The sequence below is a fragment of the Oryctolagus cuniculus genome, chromosome 5 (genome assembly GCF_964237555.1).
Source record: "Oryctolagus cuniculus chromosome 5, mOryCun1.1, whole genome shotgun sequence".
Classification (NCBI taxonomy): domain Eukaryota; kingdom Metazoa; phylum Chordata; class Mammalia; order Lagomorpha; family Leporidae; genus Oryctolagus; species Oryctolagus cuniculus.
The window spans coordinates 20,873,507-20,898,759 of NC_091436.1; the positions used below are offsets into that span (position 1 = coordinate 20,873,507).

Here is a 25,253-nt window from a genome sequence, read left to right on the forward strand (position 1 = left end):
GCCTCCGATGGGAGTGATTACCATATTACCGTACAAATTGTATGCCATCTGAACAAATGCAAGTTATAACATCAACAAAAGCAGATAATTTATAAACCAGGACTCTAAAGATTTAGCTATATTTAAATCTTAACTCCTGAAGGAATTCAGTTGTTTAACTTGTTTACTCCTCACACTTTTATCCTGGACAGAACCACCTGCCCAGTCACTATTTTCCTTAGTGTAGCATATTGCTAAATATTATTTGTACTAGGATTAGGATTAATTTTTGGTTAACAAAGTTAAAAGCAAAATGAAGAATGAAATTTAAATTTTAAATAAAATCTGTAGGTCAGGGAAAGGTGAAGTTGTTGCCTCTAATGGGCAATTTGGTTAGTCGTTAGCATGTAAGGCATTTAGGAGATCCCAATCACCTGTTTTTCATGAACAGAAGGTAGTAAACTGGAATAATAAGGTGTTTCTCCCCAGCTGCCCAACTCAGTGAGAATCATGACCCAAAAACTAGTATGACACCCCTGAATGTAACAAGGTACCAAGAGTTCATGTTAAGCGTATAGACAGCTGTAAGCGAACATCTGTATCCTTTGGCTGTGGTGTTTCAAAATACTTTGTTGCCTCAAGTGCCACATTTTGAAAAGAGAATGATGAACATTCATAATTTATTGATGTTAGTAACCTCATTGTAAATTATATAGAAAATACTTTTAATTGCTGAGCAATAATGTCTTGATTGAACAATTTGATTTTCATGGTCATCAGTGAGACCTTTTTATTTATTTATTTATTTTGGACAGGCAGAGTGGACAGTGAGAGAGAGAGACAGAGAGAAAGGTCTTCCTTTTTTTTGCCGTTGGTTCACCCTCCAATGGCCGCTGCGGCTGGCACGCTGCAGCCGGCGCACCGCACTGATCCAATGGCAGGAGCCAGGTGCTTCTCCTGGTCTCCCATGGGGTGCAGGGCCCAAGCACTAGGGCCATCCTCCACTGCACTCCCTGGCCACAGCAGAGAGCTGGCCTGGAAGAGGAGCAACCGGGACAGAATCTGGCGCCCCGACCGGGACTAGAACCCGGTGTGCTGGCGCCGCTAGGTGGATGATTAGCCTAGTGAGCCGCGGCGCCGGCCAGAGACCTGTTTTTAACATTTTAAACATACTTTAAGGATATAATGTTCTTGGCTGTCAATTTGTTTCTAACTGGACACTTACCACACAAAGTACTGCCCTTTTTCTGGAAAATAGGTCAGTAATGAAGTGCCAGCATCCTAACAGAAGCCTGCCTAGCTCATCCCCTCAGGGTAGCCTAGGGAGACAGCATCACCTTGATAAATAACCAGTGCTTTCAGTTTGGGCACTGGGCTGTCCACAGGGCTGTGTCACCTCTTAGTCACCTGATGAGAACTTTGAGATATCACCTCTCTTTTCTTTCTGGTCAACCATAAGGATTACAAGAAATAAGAAGGATAGACACACAAACCTAACATAAGGGTGAATGAGACAGTTCTTTCTCCAAGGACTATCAGAACCAAGATACAAGAAGACGCAACAAGAGCCAAAACACAACAGATGCTAATTAACTCTCAGAGGCTTTCAGCAGAAGATGGAGAAGCAGCCCCTTCATCCTTGGGGCTGAGTTCTCCCAAATAGGACCAGATGTCTAATGTGAAATCCAGAATGCATTCCTTGACTGTAACTTTTGCAAACCCTACAGACTTCTTTCAAATTTTTTCCCTCAATCCCTGGGTCAAACATTCTCTACTTTTTAGTATGTTTCCAGCTTTTTGGCTACCTTCTGGCATCCTGTTAGCTGCCCTTGCTATGCCACTTTATTATTCTGTTTTCACATATTTTTAGTCCCAATTCTACCTTTAGTGGCCACCACATTCTTCCTGGTTCTATGACCAGTGGTACAAACTAGGTTCCTATGGACATGCAACTTTCAATGATAAATCTCCATTAACTAATGTGCAAAACCATCAACACAATGGATATAAAAGATACTGACTATTCCTTGATAAACCTGGGCTTTTTAGTCTCAACAATCACACACATACACACACACACATACCTAATTCCCACAGCTTTTTTTAAAAGAACAATTTAAATATTTCCTGAAAGTTTTTATGGTTACTTTTGAAGGAAAATAAAACACTTGGCATAGGAAAATCTCCCCAGGTTTCACTTGACTCATTTGTCTTTCTACTCCACTTTATCCAGGCTAATGACAACTTTTCAAAGTCCTCTGACCCTTTCTTGTCAAAAAGCCCAAGCTTTGCCAAATGGCTTACTTTCTCCGTATTCTTCTTTCTCTCAACTCCTTGACTTCTTCTCTGTATATTTTTAATGTATCATCATCTAGTCACTTCACTCTGTCTTTCAGCTGATACCCTCAGCTAGTTGGGAAAAAGAGGAGGGAAGCCAAATAGCCCAGGAACACAAACAAAGCATATTGTTCACAGAAGCAGGATTAGGAATTTGACTGTTTATCCTTTAGTAGTTTAGTTCCACTTCCTGACATATCAGTACACTGAGAGAGAAAATAGTCATGATATTGGGAACACAGAGTGACTAAAGGCAATAGAGCAAGGGAGAAACAGAAGAAAATGTAGTGCTGGTACAATTTCTAAGAGGAATAAGAATCTGAATCTTAGGGTTTATGTTCATCTGCCAGTAGAGTCGTCTTTACCATTCCATTCCACAGACATTTGCTGCTTGCCATTAAGTGACAGTTACTGGGCTGGACGTTGTGCAGAATACAAGGATGATACAACTTTGTTGAGGCACACAATGAGATAGCTATATAGTGGTAAGGAAGCAAAATTCAGCTTCAGAGGTGCCCTTTTATTGTCCTGAATGCTATTACTATATGAGCATATCATTTCACTCACTCCACAGCAACCCTCTCCCACTGAATAAGTACTCATCATGATTGAACTTTGTCTCAGACATTGAGTTCCATGGATGTAACACCTGGAGTTGGGAATAATAGAGGATGAAGGAGGAAAGGCTCTGGAATCAACAGGTTCCCTGTTATTCATCCACAGCCTCCCGCTGGGTTTCATTTAGATCAGAGTGACCCAAATATTTCCACCAAGACATAATCTTGTTGAACAGGCCCCAGATACAACTTCCCATCTAGTTTCCTCATAACCGTGAGGGTGTAACCACAGGTGTGGCTTCATAATTGGGTAAGAGGAGGCTTTCACATTTGCATACGCCTTAGTCCCTGTTCCTTCACCATGGAGTGATGTGCTTCTTTGGAACTTAGTAGTTATGCAGAAGGCAAGATCCTTTCAGCTCTGGTCTATAGGAAGAATAGGAAGAGGGATATCAGGCTTTTCTTTGCTCTACATTATTTTTTAGCAGTTAGATATGGCCATACTTTTGAGAAGATAATGAAAACAAAGTAGTTTGAGACTATCAACTAAAACCTTTTGCTCAGGGCCAGTATGTTTGTAAGGGTAAAAATGTAATGCTGTGAGGTTTTAGGGACACTGCAGGTAACATCTATTGATGAGTAACATTATCTTCCTTGTGATGTTTCACATGATTCATATTTAGTTTTCAATTATGATGTTAGTTTCCTCTGAGTTCATGTATTATTTCCTTGGCATCCTATAAGAGTATCCAAACAGTGCCTAAAATGCAGTGCACATCAGTGATACATATATTCCTTAGAAGTGGGGGCCTCTTGTTCTGCTCTTAAACTACAGATGTTCTGCTTATTCATGGTGAGAGAGTTTGTTAACTTCAGGAAATTGATGAGGAAGTCCCATGAGAGCATTATCATATTTCAGCAGTCTAGTGGTTTCCTTAAAGAGGCGTATATCTCATTGTAGATGAAACTTAGAGGCGAGGTGCCTACCTGGGGGACAGTATTAGTCTAAATGTGCACACATTTGGGGAATTCTACCCCTTATTTAACTATTTAAATCTTCCCAGCTAACATTCACCCTTTTGAATTTTTATTTTTTATGTTATGGCATACCACAGAGGGTTTGTACCACTGAAGCAGTCATAGTTCAATCCTGTTGCTGGCTAAGTAGAGTCAGATGAATTACTTAACACTAAAGTTTTCATTTCCTCATGTCAAAAGTGAGGGAACAAATACCTAAGTAGATGAATGTAAGATTAGAGACAGAGTATAAAGTTTCTAACTCAAAACTTGTAACATATTGAAATTAAGTGGTAGCTATTGAAATCATTCTCTGGGCTGATGCTGTGGTGTAGCAGGTAAAGCCACTGCGTGCAGTGAGGGATCCTATATGGGGGCTGGTTCATGTCCCGCCTGCTCCACTTTTGATCCAGCTCTCTGCTGTGTCCTGGGAAAGCACTGGAAGAAGGCCCAGGTCCTTGGGCCCCTGCACCCACGTGGAAGACCGGAAGAAGCTCCTGGCTCCTGGCTCTTGTTTTGGATCAGCCCAGCTCTGGCCGTTGTGGCCAACTGGGGAGTGAACCAGTGGATAGACGAGCTTGCGCTCGCTCTCTCTCTCTCTCTGCCTCTCCTTCTCTCTTTTTGTAATTCTGACTTTCAAATAAATAAATAAATCTTTAAAAAAAGAGAAATCATTCTCTTTAATGTGTATAGTCATTTTCTGTGTGTCTTCTTTCCATTCTCATGACTTAAATATCCCTCCCCCCAAAGATTTATTTATTTATTTGAAAGGCAGAGTTTTGCAAAGAGAGGGAAAGACAGAGATCTTCCATCTACTGCTTTATTCTCCAACACCCCAAAATGGGGACAGTCTGAAACTAGGAGCCAGGAACTTCTTCTGAGTCTCTCATGTGGGTATAGGGGCCCAAACACTTGGGCCATCTTCCACTGCTTTCCCAGGCACATTAGCAGGGAGCTGGATTAGAAGTGGAACAGCTGAGACTTAAACCCACGCCCGTATGGGATGCCAGCATTGTAGGAGGCAGCTTTACCTGCTATGCCACAACACCAGCCCTGACTTAAATATTTTCTAAACATAAATGATTCCCAAATTTGTACGTCGATATCAGACCTCTCCCCTGAACTTCAGATTTTATTTGTATTAAGTGTTTTTGACATCTCCATTTGGATATCCAAAGGCATTTCAATGCCAAAATTAAATTCTTTGCTTTCAGCCATGAGTTGACATCTCCAACAATCTTCCTTCTGCCCCTTAATAGTGATTCCACTCTCCCAGATGTTCAGGCCCACGCCAATAAACTTGGACCACCAGCTCTCCTATCACATCATGCACTCTCCTATTTTTTTTTTTTTTTTTTTTTTTTTTTTTTTTTTTTTTTTTTTTTTTTTTTTACTAAGAGGGATAATGTATTAAGTTGTTCATTAACAGTCAGGGCTATGCTGATCAAGTCACCGTTTCCCATAGTGTCCCTTTCACTTCAACAAGTTTCCTTTTTGGTGTTCAGTCAGTTGTCACCGATCAGGGAGAACATTTGGTATTTGTCCCTTTGGGACTGGCTTATTTCACTCAGCATGATGTGTTCCAGATTCCTCCATTTTGTTGCAAATGACTGGATTTCGTTGTTTCTTACTGCAGTATAGTATTCTAAAGAGTACATATCCCATAATTTCTTTATCCAGTCTACCGTTGATGGGCATTTAGGTTGGTTCCAGGTCTTAGCTATTGTGAATTGTGCTGCAATAAACATTAGGCTGCAGACCGCTTTTTTGTTTGCCAATTTAAATTCCTTTGGGTAAATTCCAAGGAGTGGGATGGCTGGGTCGAACGGTAGGGTTATCTTCAGGTTTCTGAGGAATCTCCAGACTGATTTCCATAGTGGCTTGACCAGTTTGCATTCCCACCAACAGTGGGTTAGTGTCCCTTTTTCCCCACATCCTCGCCAGCATCTGTTGTTGGTAGATTTCTGAATGTGAGCCATTCTAACCGGGGTGAGGTGGAACCTCATTGTGGTTTTGATTTGCATTTCTCTGATTGCTAATGACCTTGAACATTTTTTCATGTGCCTGTTGGCCATTTGGATTTCCTCTTTTGAAAAATGTCTATTGAGGTCCTTGGCCCATCTCTTAATTGGGTTGTTGGTTTTGTTTTTGTGGAGTTTCTTGATCTCTTTGTAGATTCTGGTTATTAACCCTTTATCTGTTGCATAGTTTGCAAATATTTTTTCCCATTCTGACGGTTGTCTCTTCACTCTCCTGACTGTTTCTTTTGCAGTACAGAAACTTCTCAATTTGATGCAATCCCAATAGTTAATTTTGGCTTTGACTGCCTGTGCCTCCCGGGTCTTTTCCAGAAACTCTTTGCCTGTGCCAATATCTTGAAGGGTTTCTCCAATGTTCTCTAGTAACTTGATGGTGTCAGGTCGTAGATTTAGGTCTTTAATCCATGTTGAGTGGATTTTTGTGTAAGGTGTAAGGTAGGGGTCTTGCTTCATGATTCTGCACGTGGAAATCCAATTTTCCCAGCACCATTTATTGAATAGACTGTCCTTGCTCAAGGAATTAGTTTTAGATCCTTGATCAAATATAAGTTGGCTGTAGATGTTTGGGTTGATTTCTGGTATTTCAATTCTGTTCCATTGGTCTATCCTTCTGTTTCTGTACCAGTACCATGCTGTTTTGATTACAACTGCCCTGTAGTATGTCCTGAAATCTGGTATTGTGATGCCTCCGGCTTTGTTTTTGTTGTACAAGATTGCTTTAGCTATTCGAGGTCTCTTGTGCCTCCATATAAATTTCAGCACCAATTTTTCCAGATCTGAGAAGAAGGTCTTCGGTATCTTGATTGGTATTGCATTGAATCTATAAATTGCTTTTGGGAGAATGGACATTTTGATGATATTGATTCTTCCAATCCATGAGCATGGAAGATTTTTCCATTTCTTGGTATCCTCTTCTATTTCTTTCTTTAAGGTTTTGTAATTTTCATCGTAGAGATCTTTAACGTCCTTGGTTAAGTTTATTCCAAGGTATTTGATTGTTTTTGTAGCTATTGTGAATGGGATTGATCTTAGAATTTCTTCCTCAGCCATGGCATTGTCTGTGTATACAAAGGCTGTTGATTTTTGTGCATTGATTTTATACCCTGCTACTTTGCCAAACTCTTCTATGAGTTCCAATAGTCTCTTGGTAGAGTTCTTTGGGTCCCCTAAATAAAGAATCATGTCATCTGCAAAGAGGGATAGTTTGAGTTCTTCCTTCCCAATTTGTATCCCTTTAATTTCTTTTTCTTGCCTAATAGCTCTGGCTAGAACCTCCAGAACTATATTGAATAGCAGTGGTGAGAGTGGACATCCCTGTCTGGTCCCAGATCTCAGTGGAAATGCTTCCAACTTTTCCCCATTCAATAGGATGTTGGCTGTGGGTTTTTCATAGATTGCTTTGATTGTATTGAGGAATGTTCCTTCCAAACCCAGTTTGCTTAGAGTTTTCATCATGAACGGGTGTTGTATTTTATCAAACAGAATGGGAGAAGCAGAAGAGAGAATATCGGACTTAGAAGACAGAGAACAGGAAAGGATACAGTCAGACCAAAGAAAGGAAGAGGAAATTAGGAATCTAAAACATATTGTCGGGAATCTTCAGGATACTATTAAAAAACCCAACATTCGGGTTCTAGGAGTTCCTGAAGGCATGGAGAGGGAGAAAGGATTAGAAGGCCTTTTTAGTGAGATATTAGCAGAAAATTTCCCAGGTTTGGAGAAGGACAGAGAAATCCTAGTACAGGAAGCTCACAGAACCCCTAATAAACACGACCAAAAGAGACCCTCACCACGGCACGTTGTAATTAAACTCTCCACAGTGAAACATAAAGAAAAGATCCTAAAATGTGCAAGAGAGAAACGTCAGATTACTCTCAGAGGATCTCCAATCAGACTCACAGCTGACTTCTCATCAGAAACTCTACAAGCTAGGAGGGAATGGCGAGATATAGCCCAGGTACTAAGAGAGAACAACTGCCAGCCCAGAATATTATATCCTGCAAAGCTATCATTTGTGAATGAAGGTGAAATAAAGACTTTTCATAACAAACAGAAATTGAAAGAATTTGTTGCCACACGTCCAGCCCTGCAAAAGATGCTTAAAGATGTGTTACACACAGAAACAAAGAAACACGGTCATCAATATGAAAGAAGGTAAAGGAAGGAAACCAAGGAAGGAAAGCTCACAGCAAAAGATCACAGGGAATTCAAAGCATATATTAGAACTTATCTTTGGCAAATGGCAGGGCAAAGTTACCACTTATCATTAGTCACATTGAACGTGAATGGCCTGAACTGTCCAGTTAAAAGACACCGTTTGGCTGATTGGGTTAAAAAACAAAACCCATCTATTTGCTGCCTACAAGAAACACATCTTTCCAACAAAGATCCATACAGACTGAAAGTGAAAGGCTGGAAAAAGATATACCATGCCAACAGAAATGAAAAAAGAGCAGGCGTAGCCATCTTAATATCGGACACCATAAACTTTACCACAAAAACCATTAAGAGAGACAAAGAGGGACACTACATAATGATTAAGGGATCAATTCAACAGGAAGATATAACAATTATCAATGTATATGCACCTAACTACAGGGCACCGGTTTATCTAAAAGATTTGTTAACGGACTTAAAGGGAGACTTAGACCCCAATACAATAGTACTGGGGGACTTCAATACTCCACTCTCAGAAATAGACAGATCAATAGGACAGAAGATCAACAAGGATACAGTAGATTTAAACGACACTATAGCCCAAATGGATCTAACAGATATATACAGAACTTTCAATCCTACAGCTAAAGATTATACATTCTTCTCAGCAGTACATGGAACCTTCTCTAGGATTGACCACATACTAGGCCATAAAGCAAGTCTCAGCAAATTCAAAAGAATTAGAATCATACCATGCAGCTTCTCAGACCATAAAGGAATGAAGTTGGAAATGAACAACTCAGGAATCCCTAGAGCATACGCAAACACATGGAGATTGAACAACATGCTCCTGAATGAACAATGGGTCATAGAAGAAATCAAAAGAGAAATCAAAAACTTTCTGGAAGTAAATGAGGATAACAGCACAACATACCAAAACTTATGGGACGCAGCAAAAGCAGTGTTAAGAGGAAAGTTTATATCAATAGGTGCCTACATCAAGAAATTGGAAAGGCACCAAATAGATGAGCTTTCTATTCACCTCAAGGATCTAGAAAACCTACAGCAAACCAGACCCAAATCTAGTAGGAGAAGAGAAATAATTAAAATCAGAGAAGAAATCAACAGGATTGAATCAAGAAAAACATTACAAAAAATCAGCCAAACGAGGAGCTGGTTTTTTGAAAAAATAAACAAAATTGACACCCCATTGGCCCAACTAACTAAAAAAAGAAGAGAAAAGACCCAAATCAATAAAATCAGAGATGAAAAAGGAAATGTAACAACAGACACCACAGAAATAAAAAGAATCATCAGAAATTACTACAAGGACTTGTATGCCAGCAAACAGGGAAACCTATCAGAAATGGATAGATTCCTGGACACATGCAACCTACCTAAATTGAACCAGGAAGACATCGAAAACCTAAACAGACCCATAACTGAGACAGAAATTGAAACAGTAATAAAGGCCCTCCCAACAAAGAAAAGCCCAGGACCAGATGGATTCACTGCTGAATTCTACCAGACATTTAAAGAAGAACTAACTCCAATTCTTCTCAAACTATTCAGAACAATTGAAGAAGAGGGAATCCTCCCAAATTCTTTCTATGAAGCCAGCATCACCTTAATTCCTAAGCCGGGAAAAGATGCAGCACTGAAAGAGAATTACAGACCAATATCCCTGATGAACATAGATGCAAAAATCCTCAATAAAATTCTGGCCAATAGAATGCAACAACACATCAGAAAGATCATCCACCCAGACCAAGTGGGATTTATCCCTGGTATGCAGGGATGGTTTAATGTGCGCAAGACAATCAATGTGATACACCACATTAACAGACTGCAGAAGAAAAACCATATGATTCTCTCAATAGATGCCGAGAAAGCACTCTCCTATTTTAAGATCACTGACAAGTCCTATCAGTTCCATCGGTGATGCTTTTAAATTTGACAAATTTTCACAACTTCTACCTTCATGCCTTAGTCTAAACCAGAATCATTTTTTTAACTGAGCTATTGAAATTCATACCAAAATAACTTCCTTTGTCCATTCTAACAGAGTGATCAATTTAAAAATGTAATCAGTTCTGTACTCCACATTTGCTAGTACTTTCTTATTTTCCCGTAAGCAAAGGTCAAAGTTCTTTACAATGGCCTAAAAGGTGCTAGAGTATCTGATGCCCACTCTATTCTTTTTTTTTTTTAAGATTTATTTTATTTATTTGAAAGACAGTTACAGAGAGAGGTAGAGACAGAGAGAGGTCTTCCATCCGCTGGTTCACTCCTAAGATGGCCACAACAGCTGGAGCTGCGCTGATCCGAATCTTCTATGTGTCCTTGAGACATAGGACTGTTGATTGAGATAGAATGAGTCAACAGACTGGCCCAGAGGTAGGAGTTCCTTTTGCTTGCAATGTAAAGCAGTATAACCTCTTAGCCTGTTATGTGCTCTTTGGGTTTATAAACACCTCCTTATAAAATGGCAGGGGTTGGGGAGTGAGGGGCAAAGACATGCTGTAAAGGTAAGATCAAATAGTAAATACCAAAAGACCTACAAACAGCAACAAAAAAACACACAAAAGACAAATCCAAATTATGTTTGTTTATTGTTACAAAATATAAGTACCCTTAAAAGAACTTTGATTTAATCTAAAAATAAAGTAATTTTCTCTTTATGGTCATTTTTTTCAAGGCTTATATTTGGTGAAAAAAAATTTAAATCTTCAGAAATAATTTGAAGATTCAATGTAATTTATTCTTCTTTACCCCAAGCATCCCTAATGATCTAAGCATCTACTGCAGGTATCAGTTATAAGTGACAACTTGGGACTCCAGTTTTGTTTTGTTTTGTTTTGTTTTGTTTTGTTTTTCAGATTTACTTGAAAGATTGAAAGAGAGAGTTACAGAGAAAGAAGGAAAGACACAGAGAGATCTTCCATTTGCTTATTCACTCCCAAATGGCCGAAACGGTTAAGGCTAGGCCAGGCTGAGGGCAGGAGCCCAGAGCTTTTCCTGGGTCTTCCACGTGAGTGCAGAGGCTCAGGGATTTGGGCCATCTTCTGCTGCTTTGCTAGCACATTAGCAGGGGCTGGATCGAAAGTGAAGCCGCCAGGACTGGAACTGGTGCTTACATGGGATGCTGGCACTCCAGGCCATAGCTTAACCTGCTGCACCATAACAGTGGCCCTGGGACTCTACTTTATAATTTAAGAACTAAAAATTATTACATTTTAATTAAGTAAATCTAAAGTTATATCATTAAACCACCTGCTTCTCTCAATAATTTGATTTGTAAACTATAATTTATATTTAAAATGGAAGATCAAATGTCAGAATATTATTGTCTGATGTTTATGACTTGTAAATTAATTCTAATATTAGCTCTTTTTAATACCAAAGTGATCAAGTTTCAGAGAAGCAGAAAGCTCTGACCAGTTGCAATCCCTATTTTTCTCCCACCCTGCCTGGGTGAAAAATGAGGGTGCTGTTGGCCAGGAAAGGAGCTTTAGGGGTCAGAGAACTTGGAATGAGGGAGTAGGGCTAACCAAAAATTGGAAGCCAAATATTCCTGGCAGAGTAAAGCCTATTTTGCCTGCTGCCCCTGAGCATGAATTGTTTTGTCCAATTAGCAAACATAGGATCTGAGGTTTTCTTGGCTGCTGTACAACTCAGATTGCTGCTTTAGTGGCAGCCAAATGATTATCCAGAAGCACATTAGGGAGAAGGACAGAGATCCCCAAAAGAGCACATTTGAAACATTATTGTATCAGCGGGCACAAAGTTCGCAGTATGCAGGGGAAACTTTGTTTTCAAATGGTAAAATTTCTAATTTTTGAAATTCTCCATTTATTATTATTTTTATCTGATGTATAAAATTAGTCTTGTTAGGTAAGCTGAGGCATTTTTCAACCATTACAAGTTTTAAACTCAGTCATTTGAACACACTTGCATAGTTGGGAAATAGAGCAGTTTCCCCTTCTTGGCTTTGATTTGATCTGCCAAGTCCTCCATGCAGGTGGCAAAGCTCCCTCTTTCAAAGGCTAAGAGATGGTCTTAGGAAGCTGATTCCAACGCCTGCAGGTGACAGTCTCTTAAATATAGCCATGGACTCCACAGATTTCTAATGGAGAATGCTGGTGCTATAGCCATCTAATATGGCATCTGTTTTCCAACAGTTTTAAGACACAAATTGGAGAGGAAACATAACACCAGCTCTATTAGACCTACTATTGTACTGTGTTTACTTTGTTGCCTGTACCCAGCTACTAGGGTGAGTGATTTGACTTCTGGGAAACTTGTAGTTTGCCTGGACCTCACCTAGAACATAAGACACAGGTTCTCCACTGGTGAATCATGAAAGTGATCTTGGCTTAGGCTTTTGTTCCTGCCTCAGTGCGTACATTGTGTGATTTTCCACTGTTACCACTGGCTCAGGTCTTAACATCCCCTTGTGTATAAATTATGGAGCTTTTCTACTAAGTCCAGCAACCAGCACTAAAACACACAGCTGGAAATCTCAGCTTTCCGTACTTGCCAAATTCTAGGTGTCTGTTAAAGCTGCATTTACTGGTCATAGTGGTGAAGAGGGGGATTAGACCTGTGATATACAAACAGTAACCTTCAGTTAACCAGAGAAGCCAGTTAACTGAAACATCTCTAAGCTTTCTGTATTAGGATAGAGAAACAAATCATCTCCTACCCTATATTCATTTATTAAGCTGGCTATTTGCCTTGTCTGTTAGGTCATTTCTGATCCCATATTTAGGCATATTCCTTGCCTGGGGCTGTGCCCAGAAGGTAAATTCCATGACAGACAATGGGCTGGGTTGGCTGGAAGATTCTATTGACATAGAACTTGGTGGCCTGGGAGTATAGGGGTTGAGGTGTGGGCTCAGTGATTTAACCTTGCTTTACACTCCCCAACACTTTCTCTCTCTGTTGTGTAACTGCCTATCTATGTAAGAATTTTCAAAACTCAGCACAACTCATTTCTGATACCATGATACTTTGTTGTGCCCATAAGAAACAGATCAAGTTGCTGGCAATGTGACACAGTGGTTAAGCCACAGCCTACAGCACCAGAATCTGCTCCACTTCTGATCCAGGTCCCTGCTAATGGCCTGAGAAAGCAGTGGAGGATGGCTCAAGTCTTTGGGCCCCTGCACCCATGTGTGAGACCTAGAAGAAGCTCCTGGCTCTTGGCTGTTGCGGCCATCTGGGGAGTGAACCAGTGGATGGAAGATCGATCTCTCTGTCTCTCCTTCTTTCTCTAACTCTGCCTTTCAAATAAATCAATAAATCTTAAAAAGAGAGAGAGAGAGAGGGAGAGAAGAAGAAAAAGAAAGAGATCTAGGGGCCAGTGTTATGACTTAGTGGGTTAAGCTACTGCCTGCTGCACCAGCATCCCATATGGGTGTCAGTGCGAGTCACAGCTTCCTCCAGCTCCCTGTGAATATGCCTGAGAAAGCAGCAAAGGATGGCCCAAGTGCTTAGGCCTCTGCCTCCCACATGGGATACCCAAAAAAACCTCCCGGCTCCTGGTTTCATACTGGCCCATTCCTGGCCGTTGCAGCCATCTGCAGAGTGAACCAACAGATGGACTATCTCTGTAAGTCTATCTTTCAACTAAATAAATAGATATTCCATTTTTTTAAAAAGGAATCAAGAAGAGGAAGTCTTCAGTGAGTGAACTTGAAAATAAGACAGCTGATATATTTCATTTGTACATTCTATATTTTTAATAGATTACTTGTATCTTATATTTGAATATTCTTAATAACATCTATTTATCATTGCCCCTCAGAGAAGATTGACTTCTAAAGAAACACAGCCAATAAATGGCAGGGCAGAGATGAGAATGTAGCTCCTTGGACTATCTGCCCAATGTCCCTTCTTCTATATGACACTGTTTTATGAATGGCTCAAATTATATAAAATGACAAAAATAGGGTTGTGAGAAACATGTTTTGTTTGGGCTTTATTAAAAAAAATCCCTGCTTTCTACTGGATTTTCCGTACTCCCCTCAATGTCCTTTTTCCTGTGTCTCCTTTGTATAAGCCAAATGTGACTCACCTCTAAAAGTTTCTTACTTGCCACCTGCCAGATTACAGTTTTTATCTATATTGTGTCATGGTCCTTGTTAATATTCAAAATCCTTTAATCTGTACTGGAAAACATTTTCCATCATATATGGTACCTCCCAAAAGGGGCTTTGTGAAGTTTAGATTAGTCAGCACTTGAAAAACACTTAGAATAATGCCTCACACATAGTAGGTGCCTAATAAGATTTGTATTGCTTATATTATTATTTTGCATACAATAGAGAATGAGAAATGAAGATTTTTAAATATATTTGATACCAAATGAAAATTGCTTATTGCCCTTCTGACTTACATATTAAAAATTTAAATTACTATGTTTATTTGGTTATGTTTTTCAAATGAACAGTATTATTAATGTTTGCAGGAATAAAAGAGTAATTTCAGCCTGACAAATTTTTGTTTACAAGCTACAGTTTGCAAAACCTCTCATACCCTTAGAGTTACCAGTGGTGAAAGTTGTTCCAGATATAAACATGCTCATTGTACCAATATTTGAGGGCAGAGTATTGAACATTTTCTGGATTCTTTCAGTCACTTATTATTTTTTAGTCAGTGAGGATAAGTGAAATGAAAATAGTTTCTTTGTTTTTCAGGAGTAACTGTACTTATTCATTTTATTTCTCTTACCAAAAATAGAAATGAATTTAATGCCTAACATGTGCTGTTTAAGCACATTGTCATTTTACTTGGAAATTAGAAATGTTGTATAATAGTGTAACAAACTCACATGAAGCCTGGGAAGAATGGATAGTTAAGCCATGATGTAATTCGAAATTCTGTGTAATCAGGCTCAGCATGGGGTGGTTTTATGCATAGTCATAATTGATATAGTCCAATTTAGGAATTAGTAGTACTGAATGCAGACATTTTATCAGTAGTAGCAGTTTTCAAAATGCCTTCCCATTGAAAGTGGCAGGTATGGTTCCCAATCCCTCTACCTCTAGGATCCAACAAATTTCTCCTCTGAAGCAAATTATACTTTTCCTTGCATCAAATTATCTTTCTTCTTCTTACAGGCTTTTGCCTGATTATTCTCATTTTAATCTGGAAAATTCTATTCCTGGAAATCCAAGTTCATCATTCTACAAACAACTAAAATGTTGTGTGGTGAAGCTTTTCTTGATTATGTGAAAGAGAAGTAACTGTTCATGTTTTTATTTTGGTTCCATGTCTAACTTTCTGAGTTCATCATTCCTCAAATACTTATATATTAGGTATTTATTTGATTGTTCATGTTTAATCACATTAGTTTGACAACTGTTCTTTATGTCAGTTTGCCATTTTATATTTGAGTTCTCTAAATGCTGTTAGATGATGGTCAGAGTTTAATGATTTTTATGGGATGCCTACCAGAGAGCTTCATCTAAATAGATGTGTAATAAATGTGTCTTTTATGTTAGAATGAGCAGATGGTGATCTATTTGTTTTCTATTAATAGGATTTTTAAGAAATGCTCACTCTGTGCCTGTTCAACATCATTCTTCTCATTTGCATGTGTAAGGACAGGAGCTCTGAACCCTCTGGCTTGAAGAAGACATATGTGGTTTCTTGCCAGCATTCTCCAGACGACAAGCAACCTGGCAGCAAAGCAATGATGTCTTCAAAGAGAGGAAGTGCAATGCTTGCCTTGATTCAGAGCCGGAATCATTCTCCCCCTGCATCCCTACAGGATGGTTGATCCTGGGCTTCCAGGTCTGTTTCCCTTTGCAGGTTGCATGGTCCCTTGAAGTGTGTTCACATAACAAATAGAGAGGAGCTGTAGATGCTGAAGGCACCAATTCTTAGGTATCAGTGAAAGGAAAATGTTTCTGATAGCCAGCCATCACAAGCACATTTCCACGTGGATGTCACGTGCCTACAACTAAGTTGCTCACTTCTTTCCTTGGACGTGTGTCGCTCCCCCTCTTCGTGGAGGAACAACACTGGACCCCGCGCTGTTCTTTTGTCTGCTCGGCCCTTCCCGGGTTTGCTGCTTATCCTTCCCAGGTTGGCTGCCGATCCTTTCCACCTCCGTGGAAGGGCAGCTCCCCCTGCCACTTTCCCCACTTCCGTGGGGGAGTGGCACACCGCCGGCCGGCTCTCTCGGGGGCTGCTCAGATGTTATCTGGATGTTCCCTTAGATGTTCCTGGTGCATGTTGTCTCTCTCCTCCTTTATAGTCCTCTTCCACCAATCCCAACTCTGCTACCCACACACTGAGTACGCTGCTCTCCTCCAATCAGGAGCAGGATCAGCTCCTGCAGGTTATTGGTCAAACTGGAGGCAGCTGTGTAAAAGTTGTTTACTCCTCTCCCAGTGCCATATTGTGGGAGAGCAGATGCATAGAATAAATCTTAATTCCAGTAACTTAGTCTAGTCTGAGTTGCTCCCCACAGACGTGTTCCTTCTCTTACATTCTTTCCCTCAGAGAAGACTACCACTATTCATCACGCACCAGCACGTTCAGGGTTGCCAAGGTCAGGACTCAGCCTCATCCGTCACTCTTGGTCTGCTTCCTCTTCCCTTCCTGACTCTATCACTCACCCTGGGTTGGGCTTTCATTATTTTCACTTAAATTATTGCAGTAGTGAGCTCACCATTTTTCTGTTTCTAGTGTGGAACCTCTTCTTGCCACTCAAGTATTGTTATTTTTTTTATTTTTATTTTTATTTATTTATTTATTTTTTTATTTTTGACAGGCAGAGTGGACAGTGAGAGAGAGAGACAGAGAGAAAGGTCTTCCTTTGCCATTGGTTCACCCTCCAATGGCTGCCGCGGCCGGCGCGCTGCGGCCGGCGCACCGCACTGATCCGATGGCAGGAGCCAGGAGCCAGGTGCTTTTCCTGGTCTCCCATGGGGTGCAGGGCCCAAGCACCTGGGCCATCCTCCACTGCACTCCCTGGCCACAGCAGAGGGCTGGCCTGGAAGAGGGGCAACCGGGACAGAATCCGGCGCCCCGACCGGGACTAGAACCTGGTGTGCCGGCGCCGCTAGGCGGAGGATTAGCCTAGTGAGCTGCGGCGCCGGCCTCAAGTATTATTTTTATAAATAAACATGTAATTAGGTCATGTCTTTGAAGACTTTCATGTCTTTTGACTCCCTGCCTCTGGGATAACATATTTACTTTCTCTCTCTGTGTGTGTCTTCTTCGGGTCTCTGCTTCCTTCTCAAGTTCATCTGTTGTTACCCATGTTGTATCTCACTTGCCAGAAATATGGAAACCTGTCTTCTCCCCATTTCTACTTTTGCTCATGCTTACAACATACTTTTTTTTTTATACTGGTAATCTCAAATTCTGTGTAATCTGCTTTATAAAGCCTCTGTCATTTCCTTAAAGAGACTGAGTGCCTAGGTACCTGTGCTCCCACAGCCAACACTTCTTGTTTTGTAACTTTTTACAGGATATGGGCAATTTTAATTACATTTTTGATAAACTTTTTGAAGTTCCTGTTTATGTCACTGCAAGGTGGCTCCGATTTGCATGCCTGCCTCACTACTCACTGCAGTCTCTTAAAGGTCAGGAACGTACCTTTGCTTTTATCTCCAGTAGTCAGCATTACAGTCAGAGCAGGTGTTCCCTAAGTAGGTAGTAGATACGTTATCTGTTTATCTGTCATTCGTAAGATACCCATCTGGACATATGCACATGCAAACACACCCCTAAAAATTAACTTTCCTTCTTCCTAAGGATTGTAAGCATAAAACACAGAGGCACATATGAAAATTTCCATTTAATTGGTTCCAATCCAAATTAAATTAATCCAATTAAATCTCCTTCAATGATTTCATAGTTTAATGTCAGAATGATTGAAGAAATATGTTGGACTTTATAGTAAAAGTTGATTTTCATTTCTTTAAAAAATTAAATTAACAAATTTTAGTTTTTTAGCAGTTTTAGGTTCAAAGCAAAAATTAAAGACAAAGTACAGAATTACCCCCATCACAACTACCCCCCTTTAAAAGAATCTGAGACCAGAGGGGTATATTTGTTACAATTGATGAGCCTACATTGACACATCATTGTACCCCCTTAATTCCATAGTTACGTGTGGCTTTACTCTTAGTGTTGTACAATCTGTGGACTTAGACAAATATAAAATGGCATGTATCTACCTACCATTGTAGTATCATGTAGATTGGTTTCTGTGCCCTATTTTCATTGAATTTTAGTTTCTAAAGTCAAAGACTAGTTTTCATCTTTCTTTGAATCATTTTATAAACAGTGGATATATTCTGCTTTCCCAGAAATCAGTTTTTCTGTCTCTTACTTCTATGACAGTACTGATGGTGCCATGGGAAGCTCGGGTGTATATGGGTGTGAGATGGCAATTCCATCCCCCCAACCCCCGGCCTCCAGGTTCTCATCCTTATGGAGCATAGTACTGGTTATGGCTCTCTCCTCTGTCTGGATTCTTTGAAGACTGCTACCAAAAAAGACACCAACTCTTTTTTTAATGTTATTTAAGGTATATAAATTTCATGTAATACAAATTTTGGAACATGGTGATACTTTCTACCCTATACTCCTTCCTACCCACACTTCCTCATTTCCTCCTCCTTCCTCTCTTATTCCCTCTCTTAATTTTTACAATGATCTACTATCAATTTACTTTATACTAATAAGCTTAACCCTACACTAAGTAGAGTTCAACAACTAGTAAGATTAAAAAAAAAAAAACCACTAACTCAACAGTGGAGACAAGGGCCATAATAGTCATCAAATATCAAAATGTCAACATGAAGTGATGTATCATGTTTGTTGATCATGTTTATTGATGTTGAACCATCCCTGCGTCCATATAATAAATCCTTTTTGATCTGGTAGATGATCTTTATTCATGTGTTGTTTGATTAGATTTGCTAGTTTTTGTTGAGGATTTTTGCATCTACGTCCATCAAAGATGCTGCTCTGTAGTTCTCCTTTTTTTGTTGTATCTTTCTCTGGCTTTTGAATTAAGGTTATGCTAGCCTGATAGAATGAGTTTGCATGGGATCCCTATCTTTCAATTGTTTTGAATAGTTTAAGAAGAATTGGGATTAGTTCTTTAATAGTTTGGTAGAATTCAGCAGTGAAGCCATTCAGTCTTGGGCTTTTCTTTGTTGGGAGACTCTTTATTCTGAATAAATCTCCATCTTGGGTACTGGTCTATTCAGGTTTTCTATGTCTTCATGCCTCAATTTCAGTGATTATATGTGTTCAGAAATATATCAATTTTTTAGATTTTCCAGTTTGTTTGCATATAGGTGTTTGTAATAATTCCTAACGATTCTTCTTTATTTATATGGTATCCATTGTTACATCTCCTTGTTCATTTCTGATTTATTAATTTGGGCCTTCTTCCCCTATGGTTAGTTGGGCCAATGATTTATCAATTTTGTTTATTTTTTTTTAAAAATTAGCTCTTCACTTCATTGACCTTTTTTTTATCTCTATCTTGTTTTTTTTAAATTTCTATTTTATTTCTTCTCTAATTTTTATTATTTTTTTCATCTACTCATTTTTGCTTTAGTTTGTTCTTGTTTTTCTAGGTCCTTGAGATGCATTGTTAGTATCTTTGATACTTTCTTGACACATAATTTCTTGATGTAAGTGCTAATTTCTATTCATTTTCCTCTTTTTAAAAAAGATTTATTTATTTGAAAGATACCATTATAGAGATAGGGAAAGACAGAGAAAGAGAGATCTTCTATGCTGCTTCACTACTTAAATGGCTGCAATGATCAGGATGGGCCGGGCAGAAGCCAGGAGCCCAAGAAATCCATTTGAATATCCCAATGGATGGCAGGGTATCAAGTACTTGGCCATCTTCCTCTGCTTTCCCAGGCACATTATCAGGGAACTGGATCAGAAGTGGAGCAACTAGGACTTGAATCACCACCCATATGGGATGCAAGCATTGTAGGCGGCAGCTTAACCCAATAAACCACAATGCCAGCCCCATAATCTTCCCCTTAACACTTCTTTTGTTGTATGCTGTAAGCTTTGATATGTTTTATTGTCATTTTCATTCACTTCTAGGAATTTGTTTGCCTTTTGATTTCTTCTGTGACCCACTGTTCATTCAGAAGCACTTTGTCCAGTCTCCATGTGTTTGCATATTTTCTATTTTTTTGGTCATTCCATTGTGATCAGAAAATATACATGATTTAATTTGTTTTAATTTGCTGAAACTTGTCTTATGGTCTAGTATATGGTCTATCCTAGATAATGATCCATCTCTGATGAAAAGAATGTATATTCTCCAGTTGTGGGATGAAATGTTCCATAGATATCAATTGGGTCCATAGTATAGCATAGCACTGTTGTTTCTTTGCTGATTTTTTGTTTGGTTCATTAGTACACTGATGAAAGTGGGATGATGAACACCCCATTGTGATTGTATTGGAGTGTATGTCTCCCTTTAGATCCATTAATATTTATTTTATATAAGTGGGTGCCCAACATTGAATGCCATATAAATTTACTGTAGTCACATCTTCTTGAATTGATCCCTTAACATTACATAATGACCTTCTTTGTCTCTTTTAACAGTTTTGTCTGAAAGTCTGTTTTTTTCTGGGATGAGTGCTGTTGTTCCTCATTTTTAATTTCCATTTGCATGGAATATCTTTTTCCTTTCTATTCCTTTCAGGCCATATGTATCTTTATTGGTGAAGCATGTTTCTTTTAGGTAGCATATAGATGGGTTTTGTTTTTTAATCCATTCAGTCAGTCTTTTTTAACTGGAGAATTCAGTCCATTTATAGTAAAGGTTATTATTGATAAATAATAACTTGGTACTGCCATTTTGCCATAAATCCATAAATATGTTTGTTTTGAATGTCTTTGTTCTTTTACTAGGAGGTTTCCTGCTTTCATATTCTTTCATGATGCTGATTATCTTTCTTTGTTTCTCTTTGTAGTACATTCTTAATCATCAGTTGTTAAGCTAACTGGGTGGTAACAAATTCTTTCAATTTTTGCTTGTCTTAAAAGGTCTTTACTTCACTTTCATTGATGAATGATAGCTTTGCTGGGTAAAATATACTGGGTAAAATATACATTTTTTTTTCTTTTAGAACTTGAACTATATCTCTCCATTCTATTCTGGTCTTTAGGGTTTCTGTTGAGAAATCTGTCAATCTGACTGGAGGTCCTATAAGTTTATCTGACATTTCTTTTTTTTTTTTTTTTTACATTTTAGGATATTTTCTTAACGTTTTGCTTTTAAAATTTTAACTGTAATGTGTTTTGGTTAATATTTTTGTGATAATGCCAATTTGAGGTTCTATGCACTTCTATTTGGATGTCCATATCTTTCTCAAAATTGCAGACATTTTCTGCTGTGATTTCATGGCATAACTTTTTTTAAAAGATTTATTTATTTATTTTAAAGGCAGAGTTACAGAGAGGCAGAAGCAGAGAAAGAGCGAGAGAGAGAGAAAGAGAGAGAGAGGTCTTCCTTCCTTTGGTTCACTCCCCAAATGGCCACAATGGCTGGAGCTGCACTGATCTGAAGCCAAGAGCCTGGAGCTTCCTCCACGTCTCCCATGCAGGTACAGAGACCCAAGAACTTGGGCCATCTTCCACTGCTTTCCCAGGCCATAGTGGAGAGCTGGATCGGAAGTGGAGCTGTCAGGATTCTAATTTTTCTTTTCCTTTTTGTCTAATTAGGACATATCAAAAGACCTGTCTTCTAGATTGGATACTCTTTCTTCTCACCAAGTTTGTTGTTAAGGTTTTCCATTTTTGTTTTCATTTGACTTATTGAAGTCTTCATTTCTAATGTTTCTCTTTGTTTTTCATTCAATATGTTTGCAGAATTTCTTGTCTATGTCATGTTCAAATTTTATTATTTCATGTAACTGTTTCTTTGGGTTTTTGAGTGCTCTTGCAATCACTGTTTTGAATTCCTATCCAAACATTTCATCGATTTCTCCTTTAAATCCAAAATTAATATATTATCGTATTCCTTTTGGGGAGTCACATTGTATTCCTTGTTCCTGTTTCTGGTATTTATATGTTGAATTTTACATATTGGGGGAATCACTTGTTATTGTCTCCTTTAAAGGCTTTATTCTTGGCAATGTGATTCTCTGGCTTGGGGGAATACCTGAGGCTTACACAGGAGCTTCAGAGGTGTTTTCTGGGTGGGGCCAGGGATGTCTGACCACTCTTTGTCTGTGGGGCAAGAGTCCAGAGTGACACCCATGTTGGGTTTGGTGGAGCTCTTCAGACTATTGTCAGTTTGGGGAGGGGATGTTGACACTGGTTGATGTGTTCACAGCCCCAGCCCTTTTCTTTGCTAAGGTAAATCAGCTTATTCCCTGCCTAGAGTGATCTCATGGTGCCTGCTTACCCCACCTTCAGGCATTCAGACTATACAGAGCACTGCTGCACTACGTAGTGTGAACCCCCTGAGCCCTCTCAGAGTTCTGTCCCCAGCATTGAAGGAATGCTGAGTTTCCAGAATCAGACTGGGCAGGTTCCCAAGAATCCAGTCACAATCTGCATCCAGCTCCTCTCTGTAGCCTATACTCCAAACTCCCACAGTCACAGAGTACAGCAGGTTTGCTTTCTGTCCTGCAAGCTGCTCCATTCATGGAGCAAACTGTCCCTATTCCCCAAGTCAGGACAGAGATTGCTTGCAGTTCCACCTTGGCAAATTGAGTCTGGCACTTTGGTGGGAAGAAAGTAGGGAAGCAATGTGGCCTGCTTTCACAGAGCAAAGTGGCTGCCTTGCCTCTCACCCCTCTCCAGGCTGGATTCAAAGTCAGTGGGCACCAGTGGAATTTTTTTTTTTTTTTTTTTTTTTTTTTTTTTGGACAGGCAGAGTGGACAGTGAGAGAGAGAGACAGAGAGAAAGGTCTTCCTTTGCCATTGGTTCACCCTCCAATGGCTGCCGCGGCCAGCGCGCTGCGGCTGGCACACTGTGCTGATCTGAAGGCAGGAGCCAGGTGCTTATCCTGGTCTCCCATGGGGTGCGGGGCCCAAGCACTTGAGCCATCCTCCACTGCCTTCCCAGGCCACAGCAGAGAGCTGGCTTGGAAAAAGGGCAACTGGGACAGAATCCAGAGCCCCGACTGGGACTAGAACTTGGTGTGCCGGCGCCACAAGGCGGAGGATTAGCCTAGTGAGCCACGACGCCGGCTCATGTGTTTTCTTAATGGTTACTTCTAATGTAGGACTTGCTTCAGGATTTCTTGTAGGGCTTGTCTTGCAGTGATGCATTCCCTGTTTCTGCTCATGTGGGAAGTACTTTGTTTCTCCTTCACTTATAAAGGATCGCTTTGCTGGAAAATTAGTATTCTTGGCTGGAAATATTTTTCTTTCAAGATCTTGAATATATCACCTTGCCTGTAGGGTTTCTGCTGAGAATTTTGCTGTTAGTCTAGTGGGTTTTCCTTTATATGAAACTTGATATTTTCTTCTCACTGTCTTTAAGATTCTCTTTTTGTCCTTAACTTTTGACGATTTCACTATAATTTGCCTTGGAAAAGATTTTTATTTGATTGCATCTGGTTGGGTTCCTTTGAGATTCCTATGTCTGGATCTCTTATCTCTTTCAAACTTGGGGGATTTTTGATTATTTCATTTAATAGTTTCTCAGTTCCTTTTTACTTCTCTTTCCTTCATATATCCTGATAATATGAGTATTTGTTCATTTAATGGTACCCATTATGCTTCAAAGTCTTTCTCCATTTTAATTCTTACCTCTTTATTTTTGTCTGACTGGGCTATCACAAGTCTTGCTCTCAAAATCATAAATTCTTCTTTCTGCTTGTTCTGTTGTTGAAGCTACTGTTTTACTTTTTATTTAATTGATTGAAATTTTTACTTCCCAAATTTCCAATTCATTATTTTTAATGATTTCTATCCTCCCCATTGAATTATTCACATGATGCATTGTTTTCCTCATTTCTTTGAATTATCTATCTGTATTTTCTCTAATCTCACGCACTTTCCTTAGGATCATTATTTTTGAGCTATTTTTCAGGCATTTCATAGATTTCTATCACATCATAATATATTTCTAGAAAATTATTGTGTTCTTTTATCAATGGCATGCTTTGTTTTCTGTTCCTACATTGAACAGTTCCTTCTTCTTTACGGAGTAGTACTTTTTTAAAAAAAATTAATTATTTATTTATTTGAAAGGCAGAGATACGGAAAGAGAAAGAGAGAAAGAGATCTTCGATCCACTGATTCACTCTCCAAATGGCAACAGGCCAGGCTGGGCCAGGCTGAAGCCAGGATTTTCATCTGGGTCTGCCACATGGGTGCAGGGACCCATTACTTGGGCCATCTTCTGATGCCTTTCCATGCCATTAGCAGGGAGCTGGATCAGAAGTGTAGCAGCCAGGTCTTGAATCAGCAGCCATATGGGATGCTGGCACTGCAGGCTGAGGCTTAACTTTTTACATCACAGTGCTGGCCCATGGAGTAACCGCTTTTAGAAAAGACTTTTTGCTCAGATAGAATGTGCAGTGTCAGGTAGTTGCTTAAGTTTTGGTTCTAGGTGGGCCCAAAAATGCAATCTGTGAGTGATTTCCTCAGCTGTAATCAGCGTCAACAGTGTTGGTGAGGGCCACCAACAGCTGTGGTTCTGAAATTGTGTGATGGGATTCAAACCTTCCCTAGGTCCTGCTTGGCAGGCACAAGTGATGCTGGAGTTTATCATACCAAGAAACCTAATCCCGGTATTGGGGGATGTCTAGGAGACCTTGTTTAGTTTCCACCAGGTGAATAAATGTTATTTTATGGAATTGTTCACTGGCAGTTGTAGTCGTGGAGCAGTGGAGCAAGTAGGGTCTGCCTCAGGTCTTGCAGGGTGGGTTTAGGTAATGCTAAAAGACACAGTACTGATAATCATGGTCCTGGATGGAGCTTAGGGCAGGATAGTTTCCTTGCCCAGATCCCACAGAAAAAGGGTAAGCTGTGTTGGAAATTATGTATTGGCAGCCATGGGACAGCAGCCATGGAATAGAGATAGCTCTTTCTCCAGATCCCATAGCACTTGCATAGGTATTCCCAGAACTTACAGGGTCAACAGTTATTGTTCCAGACTTTTAGGATGCAGAGGAGATCGTACCCAGGTCCC

The 25,253-nt window shown here is 39.7% G+C and overlaps 1 long non-coding RNA gene across 1 annotated transcript in view; it reads left to right on the forward strand.

The window, feature by feature from the left end:
- The window catches only part of LOC127493120 (uncharacterized), a 385,519-nt gene that overhangs the window by 503 nt on the left and 359,763 nt on the right, over positions 1-25,253 (forward strand). The window lies entirely within an intron of this gene.